This window comes from Dipodomys ordii, unplaced genomic scaffold (genome assembly GCF_000151885.1).
Source record: "Dipodomys ordii isolate 6190 unplaced genomic scaffold, Dord_2.0 Scaffold18, whole genome shotgun sequence".
Taxonomy (NCBI): domain Eukaryota; kingdom Metazoa; phylum Chordata; class Mammalia; order Rodentia; family Heteromyidae; genus Dipodomys; species Dipodomys ordii.
The window spans coordinates 6,895,954-6,907,978 of NW_012267234.1; the positions used below are offsets into that span (position 1 = coordinate 6,895,954).

A 12,025-nucleotide genomic window follows, 5' to 3' on the forward strand; every position below is an offset into this window, starting at 1 on the left:
AGACTCTCACACTATGACTCTAAAGGATGAGGAATCTTGATGGAGAATTGGTAATCTATGAACAATGAGTTCAAGGAGGAATTTCAAAATAAAGACAGTCATAGGTCCCTGTCTCTGCTCAAGTGCTCACCTTTGTCCCATAGAAGGTAGGGGAGGGGGGACATTGACCATCTGTGGGATTCTAAGTCTGCTTCTCCACAGACCATTCCTGAATTTCTTCATTACACAACCTTCACCTCAGTGACAGTTCTCTGCATCTCAAGGGCTGCAGAAGACAAACAATACCTCTGGAAGAGGCAAAGAGAAAGTAGGAGAAAGGAAGGCCTCACACCCAGAGTGCTACCACTGACTTCCTGTGACCTCTGCCCTTTCAGTGCCCCTCACTTGCAGGAACAACCTTGCCCGGCCTCTCCTATGTCTCTGCCTATTACCTGTCAGGTCCAAACTCCTGGCTGGGCAAGGTCTAGGTGAACTGTGCCAGTTGGTGAGTTGCAGTGTGCTGTCTCACAGGAGAGACAGCCATGCTGCTGGACCAACTTCCTGCTGAACTGACCACAGTGGTATATGGGTTCCTGCTTCTTCCATTCCAGATCCAGGGTAAGATTCCTGCAGAGGGTGGGTCAGGAATATAGGGACCAGGGTGAGATCTGATGCATTGTGTAGAACAGAGTTGGATGTTGGAGCAGGGAAGGATGAAGGGACAGGTAGAGATGACAGAAAATAGTGTGGGAAAATTACACTACATGTCTAGAGTGGTGATCATATAGGTCAGAGGGGGTCATAGATGCCTGAGGACACAAAGGAGTGAGCCCAATATGAAAGAGTCTGAGGTGCACTGACACGTGCCAGACAGACACAAGGATTCTGGATATTTCTCTCCTCTATGTGTTGTTGTAGCTATAGCTGTAACTGCTACTAAATCTGCTCATGCAACTGTCATTCACACTATCCTCTGTCCCTGAATGGGGCTCCTTCATCACCAGGGAAGCATCTTGGCATGGTCTAATAGGACCTGGTTTCTTGTTCTGGAAGAGCTATACCTCCCCAGAAACACATAATAAACTTGAACTGAGATGCCCCTGGATTATTTCACCTATGTATGAATTCTGGGCAATGACTTGTCTTGGCTTCTATGGCAAAGGGAATATGCCCTGTGCCTGCCACAGACTTCCCAGGACCTTTTCAGGAGTTCATACCCCCAGAGAATTCTATCCAGAAATGTATGTGCAATCTTTGATTCCCCTTTCCCCAGACCAAGCTGGGATTGGGCCCTGATGAACTCTCCTACCCTCTCCTGTTTAACCTGCCCTAAGTTTCCTCACCTCACCCATGGCCAAGTCCTACCAGATTCATTCCCTTGCCTGCTCTTGATCAGGCTGTGGCTGTGATTCTGAGATAATGAGTCCAAGATAACAACTGTTTATATCAGCAAGAACTGGTCATGAAAATCTTGTTATCCAGAGACCTGGGATACAAAATCTGCTCATTCAAGGGTCACTTTTTGCCTCTGCATAGCTAGCTTCCTCATACCACTTCATGAGGGGCTTGAAGCAACATGCAAGTAGCTGGTCTCTAACAGGAACCTATGAGCAATGCTTATCCTTTTCTGAACATGAGTGGCATGAGTGGCCACAGTAAGGTCCAGGGTCAGAGTTCCTATGCAGCTAAAAACTCTGTGGAGACAACATGGAGATCAGTGGTGTGTCTCTAGACTTGGAAAGATATTGGGAAGTTGATGTCAATGGTGTCTATTTATGGTTACTATCTTGGCTTCAGCCATACCAGGTGATATGAAACTTTACGATTCACAATTAGCTCCTGGAGAGTTCTTAAGGCGAGGAGATTTGTAAATTTCTGCAACCTGAAGGTGATACTGGGAGACAGTTCCAATGGAAGTGGATTGGTACTGATAACAAAATAGCCAGAGATTGTGGGCCTGGTTGGATGTCTCAAAACACCTGAAGGAGCAGGCATTTTGGGGCTACCAAATGTAAGCACACATGAAAGGATTCTGTCTGAAGGTAGGAAAAAGAATTCAATGTATGATCATCCACTTAAACAAGTATCATGATTATACAAGCCAGGTTGATGTGGACCATTTCCAGTGGCCTCCTTCCTCCTTGATCCCCAACACAAGCAGACCAGGGATTTCATGGTGTGATCAGACTCTGTGACTCTCTCCTTGCAGCCCTCATTTCTTCTTGACATTTTCATTACCTCCAGTGTGAGTTTCCTGAGAATTGGAAATGTTCAGTCCAATCCTCACAATCCAGCTAGTATCTTGTAAAACCTGTTAGGTCACTGGAATTGATGCTTATCATCCTATCACCCAACACCCAAGATAGAAGCTCCTAGGGCTTAATGATGGTGCCAAGATCCAAAGAACCTCAGGGAGCCTGCCTGATAGGAAGATCTGGGTCAAGTCAGTGAAAATAGTGGTGTTGGAGCACAGTCATGCAGGCAGAAAATATATGAAGGCATTGAACCTGCAGGTCAGAGGACCTTGCCAGGCTGAGCTGTGGGTGGCATAGAGCCAATAGGAGCCACAATGTGAGTGGCAGCTGATGGGGCCAACCAATCCTGATGTGCATCCCTCCACCCACAGGCCAGGATCCAGCCAGCCCCATCAGGACCACACAATATGGGCAGGTGCAGGGCAGCCTCGTCCATGTGAATGACACCAATGTGGGAGTGCACACCTTCCTGGGCATTCCCTTTGCCAAGCCACCTGTAGGACCACTGAGGTTTGCCCCTCCAGAGCCCCCTGAACCATGGAGTGGTGTGAGGGATGCCACCTCCTACCCAGCCATATAAGCTTTTGTAGGTGAGGATCTCTGGGTAGGATGGACACCCTGGACTAGGCTCAGTGTTTCTTCCATGTAAACCCCACATTCCTTCTGCATTGCAGCATTTCCCACGTCAATTTTTCCAATGTATTTGCTGGAATTCAGTGGGTGGAGCAGTTTTGCCAGGATCATCGCTCTGGCTTTGCATATGAACAGTGCTAGCACCAGGTGCTGTTACAGCACAGAGATATACTTGTGCCATGACTTGTTTCATGCCAACTGTTCTCTGCTACCAGGGGAGGTGTCCCTGGGAAAGATCCATCTTGGCTGGATGGGCCTGACAAAGCTCCTGGTCCGGCAGCAGATGCTACAGATCCCTGAGGAGGGCAGCAGTGGGGGCTCCTTGGAGAAGCCAAGCTCCACACTCACTGGGCCTACTCAAAGGGCCAGGTGCCACTAGTCAAGGAAAAATGTATGTGCTTCCAACTGGAGCCATGTTGAAAGGAATGTGGTTCCCTTGGGGTTTGGATTTGGATTTCAGCAATTTCCTACTACCCTATGTGTAACTGAAGTCCATTCAGTCATACTACGCTGGTGAGGTTGAAGTAACCCTGGCCAGGCTTTAATTGGCACAGATAGAAGGCATAAATGCCAATTCTTGCACCCAGTGATCCTAGAAGAATCTATGAGTTATGATTTCCAAGCCAAAGGGGGAGAGAAATCCAATGCAACCAACAGAGTGAAGGCTTCCTGGAAGTCAGAGCTCTATCATAGGTTGAAATGGAGATCCTTATGCATCCCAAGCCTGTGGCCTGCTCATTGGTTGGAAGACACATATATAAACAGGGCACCAGTGCAGCAGAAGTTCACAGTGGCTGGGAACAAATCTAGCCTCAAAGTTAGATTTTGACCAGGAGAAAAATGCTGGAATAATTGTCTTCTATTGTAACCAGGTGTCTGCAAAATTCTGATATAATGAATACACAGAAGATGGTGAAGCTAACTATACCTTCTTTTTCCATGTCTAAAGACTGACTTTATCTCAACATCTATTCACCTGCCAGTGCCCAGGAGGGTCCTAACCTGCCTGTGAGTGTCAGGACTTGGTGGTGCTTTGTTGGAGAACATTTCTTCTGAAAGACTCTCAGAACATTTCTTCTGAAAGACTCTCAGTAGTGACAAAAACAACCTGGATTGTGAGGCAAGGTGGATCATAATGAGGTTTCATTATCAGGTTCCAAACACCATTTGCAAGATAGGGTGGCTAATGAATGATAGGAGATGCAATTCCTAACTACTCCCATAGATTAAAGGCCTTGGTTCTTTAATCAAACAAGAAATCATTTGACGAACCTGAGGAACCTAAGTGCTGAACTTTGAGGACACCCAAATTTTGAATTATCTATTTTGCCAATGCTAGTATGTGATTCTTTTTGATTCATATTAAAGTGAAACAATCAGGAAAATGCACTTTCCTTTTCCCTTTAGATGGGCAACAGAGTACAGACCAATACTTCACTCTGGAGCCACTAATTTAGACTTGGATTCCTGGAGTGGACCTCAAGGCTAGTGATTCAACTTGGAGCTTTTACCCAGGGCAATGTTCAGGAGGTCCTGAGGGAATTCTATGTTGGCAACTTCCCACAGCCAAAGCCATGGACACTGTAATGGACTTGAGAGGTAGGATTGGGGCTGAATGAGAATCGATGACAGCTGTTTTGGCTTTCCCAGGTGTAGGTGTGGGTCCATGGTGGTGTACTGGTTACAGGTATGGCTGCTGTTTATGATGGATCCAGGCTGGCAGCAATTGAAGATGTGCTGGTGTTCACTATCCAGTACTACCTGGCAATCCTGGGCTTCTTCAGGTGAGCCTTGGATTGAGCTGGGCAGGGCCAAGCAGAGCCAGGATGGCCCTGTGACCCTTGTCTCTGCCACTTCTCAGCACTGGAGACCAGCATGCCACTGGAAACTGGGGCTTCCTAGACCAAGTGGTTGCCCTACGCTGGGTCCAACAGAATATCGCCCACTTTGGAGGCAACCCTGACCGTGTCACCATTTTTGGCGAGTCTGCAGGTGGCACAAGTGTGTCCTCACATGTCGTGTCCCCCATGTCCCAAGGACTCTTCCATGGTGCCATCATGGAGAGTGGGGAGGCCCTGCTGCCAGACCTCATCTCCAGCAACCCTGAACCAGTCTCCTCAGTGAGTGTCCTCAGCTGCTCTGGTCCAAACCCCCTGTATTTCCCCTCACGTAAGAGCCCCTGGTTCACTCTGCTTGCTTGGGACAAAAAGCACCATGAAGATAGCTTAGGAACTTCTCAGGAATTGCATCCACACCTTTCAGCCTCACAGAGGTTGCGTGTGGTCTGTGGCCAGCAAGGCTATACCCAGATTCTCCCACATGGACATAACCATGTAAGCAGGGGAGATGAACCCTCCAACTAATGTCCTTGAGCATCATGAAAGTGCGAACAATTCATACCTACAGCAATCCACACTGTAAACCCGAAGAGATTTGGAGTAACTTACATCAGTCTGGGTTTGGGAAAACCTCTCTTGCTACTTCAGAGGGTAAGGCAGATTCTGCCTGGTTGCTTTCCAGATGGTAACCAACCTGTCTGCTTGTGAGCAGGTGGACTCAGAGGCCCTGGTGCACTGCCTGTGTGGCAAAAGTGAAGAGGAAATGGTGGCTATTATCAAGGTCAGGCTGAATGGTGGGAGTGGTAGACAGGCAGGCAAAACCTGCCCAATTCTCCATGGGAAAAGGAATACAGGGGGTGAATCACCAGTTCTAATACTCTGAACCACTGATTCTGCTCCTGCCCCCTAAATACAAAATGAAAATTAAGAAGGGCTAACACAAGTGTTGAATATCTTGGGATGTGTGTGGGAAAGAAAGCTGGAAAGCAATAGGGTAGAAGGAACAAAAGGACATTAGGAAATACATGGTATGTGATCTTAAATAGTGGTCATGAATCATGGATCATCCTCCTCAGACTTTCAAGATCATCCCTGGAGTGGTGGATGGGGCCTTCTTACCCAGGCACCCAAAGGAACTGCTGGCCTCTGCTGACTTCCACCATCATTGGTGTCAACAACGAAGAGTATGCTGGCTTCTTCACCTGGTAAGACTTAGTTCTAACTTATTAGTAGTCTGAGGAGCTCTTCTGTCAAGTGTGTGAGTGGCAGGAGGGACATGGTGAGACCAGAGCATGATACCTTCATGACCACACAATTCCACTACCAAATTGTCTCCTCACCACTCAGATCTTGGGATTTCTTGACACCATAAAGCAATAAATAGAAGGATCTTGTCAGCTGTTAGGCAGAACACGGTAGGACGCATGGTAAGGATCAGGACAGCTGCCGCAATGGATGGGACCCCACAAGGTATTTGTAAACATATTAACCTCCAGGAATAAAGGATTGGATATGGGGTGTTTGTGGCAGGGTTACACCAGAGCTTGGTTCTTTCCCTCCTATCCTAATGCCCCACCCCAGGTGCCATCCCTCCATCCTGAAGCTGCCCCCTCCCTGCCACTGCACTCCTGCCTAGCCTGACTCTCTCTGATCCTCTTGGCACAGAACTTGCCTGCTGAGTGTGCTCACCTGCTGATGGAAGAGTACATGGGGGACACCGAGGACCCCCAGACCCTCCAAGCCCAGTTCCAAGACATGATGGGGGACTTCATGTTCGTGATGCCTGCACTGCAAGTAGCACATTTTCAGCGTGAGTACATCTCTAGCTGAGGCCTGACTGTGCAGCAGGCAGCTCTGGGATGTCCAAGTCCCCACCCTTGTCTTAATGTCTCAGTAACAGGCACTTGATGTTCCAGCAAATTCTCACAACTACTCTAAGACACAGGCACCCCTGGCACTTTGAACAAGTAGAAACGTAGTCAGTATCTAGTCCAAGACCACACAAATAGGAAACACAAGTCATAATTTAACCAAAGTCTTTCCCATTGGGGTCACCAGGAAGATGGCAGGGATATACAATTCTTGGCTTCAAAGCCCATCCTAGAAATCAGAGAATGTATCACTGACTGTGATGACTACCTTTGGACTTTGCAAGGCCTTCTCCTGCCTGAGGCTTCTCACTTCACACTCCAGATTCCAGCCAGCTTCAGCCTAGCTATCTTATCACCAAAGGTGAGGGAGGACAGCTACAATTGAGGTGTTATGACATTCTGGTTTGTCTACACTTCTAGGTTCCAATGTTCCGTCTACTTTGATGAATTCCAACATCCTTACAGCCTATTCAAAGACCTCAGGCCCCCACATGTGAAGACTGATCAAGATGATGAGGTTGAGTTTGTCCTCAGGTCTTCCTTGTATGGCAGCATCCATGAGTCTTATTTTCCATGAGCTAGAATAGGATCCCTCCTATTCTAGGATCCCACACCAGGATCCCTCCAAGGTGATTTTCCTCATGGTCTACATAAGGAAATTGAAGCTCAAAAAGAGGATAAGATCAAGTGTCCAAAATCTTACCATTCAAGCTGGGCGCCGGTGGCTCACACCTGTCATCCTAGCTACTCAGGAGGCTGAGATCTGAGGATCACAGTTCAAAGTCAGCCTGGGCAGGAAAGTCTGTGAGACTCTTATCTCCAACAAACCACTAGAAAATGGAAATGGCGTTGTGGCTCAAGCGGCAGAGCACTCGCCTTGAGCTGAAGAGCGCAAGGACAGCACCCAAGCCCAGAGTTTAAGCCCCATGACCCACAAAAAAAAAAAGAAAAAAATCTTACCATTCAAAAGGCTGCAAATGTTTAGAATTCAAGCCTTTCTTTCCCCACGCAGCCTGTGCTCCTAACACCTGTCCATAAGGTGTCAGACCTAAGTACAGAATGCATAGTTGGCAATTATCAATGTCCTTAAATTATCCCCAGGGACTGAGAGTAGAAATATCCTCTAGTCCAGGAATACACACTGGCATATATTCAGCTAGAGGCTGGGATGAGTAATGGAAGGTTGTGCAACAGGAGTGCCTGACACTGGGTGGGGCAGAGGGAAAGGATCAGACTTGCTAAAGAGGATTAGACTATAGTTAAATGGAGGGTGGAGAGCAGGAATAGACACTCTGAATTGTCCAAAGTGTGGACCCTTGTTCTCCTCTGTGCAGCTGACTTTTCTGAGGAGGAAGAGCTTCTGAGCAGAAGATGATGAAGTACTAGGCCAACTTTGCTGCAATGGGTGAGATAATACACCTAACCCTGTCTGTCTGGAATGAGGTCCATCTAGTGATCTCCTTGTGGCAACTCATGGGCATTCATGATCCTTAATTACATGACAGCTCCCCCTCAAACCCAGGACTAACTCACACAGAGACAGTGCATCGTCGGTACAAGCCACTCTCTCTTGCCCAAGAGATCTCAAAGGTGGACCACAGCTTTGTGGAAACATCAGGACTCACCTCTGTGAGGTGGCTCTGAGCCATAAATAACAGACACTAGGCCTTGATTTCCTATATCAGAAAAGTTTCTCTCATTCCCCTACTCCTGACCTTTGGGATGCGTGGTATTACCCTAATGAGGTGATTGGGTCCAGGCCCACAAGGACTTAGAATGACCCTCACCCCTCCTCCTGGGAGGGTGTGTCCACAGGAACCCTAACAGCGAGGACCTGCTCCATTGGCCCACGTTTGACCAGAATGAGCTGGACATCCATCCTGCTGTGGGCCAGGCCCTGAAGGCCTCCAGGGTGAAGTTCTGGACCAAGACCCTGCCCCAGAAGAGCCAGCAGCTCAAGGGCACTAAGCAGAAGCACCTAGAGCTATAGTGGTCTATGTTAGGAGAGGTGAACTTGATTTTAGGTAGCTTCAGCATGAGGTGGCCTCCAATTTACAATGAAATAGGAACTGATTGGATCGTTCATTCACTTAGCCATTCACCCCCTCTTTATGCAGCCAGCCAGCCAACCAACCAATCCTTATGAACAACTGCCTGCATGATGTTCATAACCAACTTGCCTGAGCACTCTCTTGTTAGACACACTCAATAAATGCCCCCACGGCAATGAACACCTATGGTGTTTACTGTCCTCTATTCCCCACTGTGCCTGATACCCTTTCTTTCTTGCTCATCTCATCTCTTCAACCTCTGTCTGCTCCATGACATCAGCCTTTCTTGAAATGAAGATGTTTTATGCATGTTACCCTTCACATGATGTCAAAATCCCACGCTGACCCTTCAGGAAGCCCTATTTTTTTTCTAACTCCTAAGTAGCCAACAGTTAAAAGCATTTCATTTGTGTCTCTAAGAAACACACACATACACACACACACACACACATACACACACACACACACACACACAGAGGTACAAGCTAGTGCTTTGTTATGGGTCAACTTATATGCAAGGAAATTTACCCACATCCACTCTAATATCATGTGTTAAAATGTTTCTTTCATCTAAAGAAATTTCTTCACACATTTGACAGTTAATTACTTCCTTTTACTCAGCATTTTTCCAAGCATCTGGTTGCGTTTGCTTGTTTTTTATTCCAGTCGTAGGACTTGAACTCAGGGCTTTGCCCTCTAATTTAGCTCTTTCTACTCAATGATGGATCTCTACAATTTGCACCAACCTCCACTTCTTGCTTTCTGCTGGTTAATTAGACAAAAGAGTCCCAGGAACTTTTCTACCTGGGCTAGCTTTGAACCTTGATCTTCAGATCTGAGCATCCTGAAACTAGCAGTATAGGCAAGAGCCACTACTGCCTGTCCTAATTGTTTTTAGTTGCTATTGAGATTATATGTAATTTGAAAAAAATAATAGCCCAATGTAGTATATCAAACTAAGTGAATTATTTCTGGCTTGTAGTTACTACAATTAAGCCCTGAGAATCAAGTACACTTCCTTTCTTTCATTGAGGAGTGACTTCTATGAATGCACACACCACGTTCTGACCACCACAGCTGCATGCACATCTGAGTGTGACACATACTTTGCTATTTTTAATCAAGTTGTTTAGGACACTTTCAAAACTAACTTTATGAGACTCATACTTTCGTTTCTATTGGATTTTATTCTGGGTTTTTTATTATTTAATTGGAGACAAAAAATGACTTTCCTGCCTGGGCTGGCTTAGAACTAAGATCCTCTGATCTCAGCCTCCTGAGAATCAAGGATTACAGGTGTGAACCACTAGCAACTGGCTTGTGTCTCTGATGCTTTCTCTCTGTCCCTCTTCATTTGTCTCTCATGTCTAGGTCTATTTCTGTATTTACCTTCTGTTTGTGTCTGCTTCTCTCTCCTTTTCTTTCCCTCTCTCATTCTCTCTCCTTATATCCTCTCTCTTTATATCCTGGTTCTGTCTCCTCGGCTTTGTCCAGAATACCATGTATATATAAATTTTCAACAGCATCCTCAAACATACAGAAATACTTCTATGACCCATCTATTTCATGTGTTTTTTACTAGTAGCATGGTTACTCTAGATGCCAGGGTTTCTGACTGATGGTACAGGAAGTGACAGGGCACATGGGACCTTCAGCTTTGCAGTGGTACACAAGAACCATGGCATTAAGAAGCAGCATTGTGTTTTCAGTGAAAATAAAAGAACTTGTTCCTGGACCCTAAACTTCAAGGACTAGACTCTTAGCTCCCCAGACTAGGAGCTACTTAGATTAGGAGAATGAAGGTCAAATAAAATTATAGATTCTGAGTAGCCAAATGTCCTGATCCTGAGGTTCCAAACCAATGCCTGGATTTACAAACATTCCAGCTTCACTTTCTCCCCTTGTCCTGCTATAACCCATGAACTAATGTTATAAGATGAATCATCCCAGAAGCCACATTTGGAATATGAAATACTAGAGTCTTTATTACACAATTAACAGGCTGCAGGCAGCCAGTTGTTACAAAAGCCTGCAGTCCTGAAATACATATAACACAGCTAGGAAACATGCTAGAGAGGAAAGAAAGAACAAAAAATAATAATACCAACAAGCCAATTCAGCTCTCCTAGAGAGCTGAACTGGAGATTCCATGATAACCAGAGATGAGCTAGGAGATAGGACACAGGACAGGATCACTGAGACATATGGCATGGCATTATGGCAGCTGGGCTGGTCCAGACCTAAATAGATCTGCACAGTGGGCAGGTCCACAGGAATTTCCCAGGCCCAGGCACTGGACTGACAGATTCAATAACCTATCAGCCAAGTGCCCACCCCTGCCTCCAGGGATCCAGGCACTCCCATCACCTGGGAGGCAGGTGATAGGCAGGGGTGTTTCCCTCCCCCAGCATGAAGACAAGATGCCAGACCCTACCATCCAACCACGTGGCCAATATGGCACTGGCTAGACCTGACTCCTTACTTCAGTACCAAAAGGGAAAGGCTTTGGAGCCAGGTTGTAGGTATTTGCCAGTATTTTGAACCAGATTGAAGAATCAAAGCTAGTTCTCACAGGTTGAGCCTGCCACGTCCTCTGTGAAGTCAGGCTGGGCTGCAGCTCCTGGGCCCTGCTTTCTCGCTTCATCCTAGCAGGATTCTATGTGTTTCACATACTCCCGATTACAGACCTGGCTCCCAGATTACCACAGTTCCTGAGAGCCCTGTCTTCTCACAGTTTTACAATCAGCAAGTTCCCTTTCAATGTTTATCAAGTGAGTAAATGATTGCTCTTGATCTAACACACCAGAGTAGCCACAGCTTGGGGATGGATGAACAGAGAGATGGGTCCTTAAGAAATGTCACAGTGATGAGTATAATTGAATGGACAGCCATTCCTAAATAGGAAGGGGTCCAAACAGACCTTCAGATCAAGAACCTTGAGGGGGAATTGATCATCTATGAGCAATAAGTTCAAGGAGAAATGTCAAAATGAACATAGTCATACTCCCTGTCTCTGCTTACCTTTAACTAATGGAAGGGGGGAGCCAGGGGCGGGGGAAGGGGGAGAACATATTGACCATCTGTGGGATCCTGAATCTCTTCAGAGTAGATCTGAATTTATCCAGTAAAACCTTCACCTTAGGGACAATCCCTAGCATCCCAGGGGCTCCAGAAGTTATACAACACCTCTGGAGGAGGGCAAAGGGAAAGCAGGAGAAGGGAAGGCCTCACACCCAGAGTGCTAACAACTGACTTCCGGTGACCACTCCCCTGTAGTGCCACTCACTTGCAGGAACAACCTTGCCCAGCCTCTCCTAGGTCTCCGCCTACTCCCTGTCAGGTCCAAACTCCTGACTAGGCAAGGTCTATGTGAATTATTCTTGTTGATGAGTTGCAGT

The 12,025-nt window shown here is 46.6% G+C and overlaps 1 protein-coding gene and 1 pseudogene across 1 annotated transcript in view; both read left to right on the forward strand.

The window, feature by feature from the left end:
• The window catches only part of LOC105983011 (cocaine esterase-like), a 246,879-nt gene that overhangs the window by 148,053 nt on the left and 86,801 nt on the right, over positions 1–12,025 (forward strand). The window lies entirely within an intron of this gene.
• On the forward strand, positions 522–11,406 carry LOC105982931 (annotated as a pseudogene).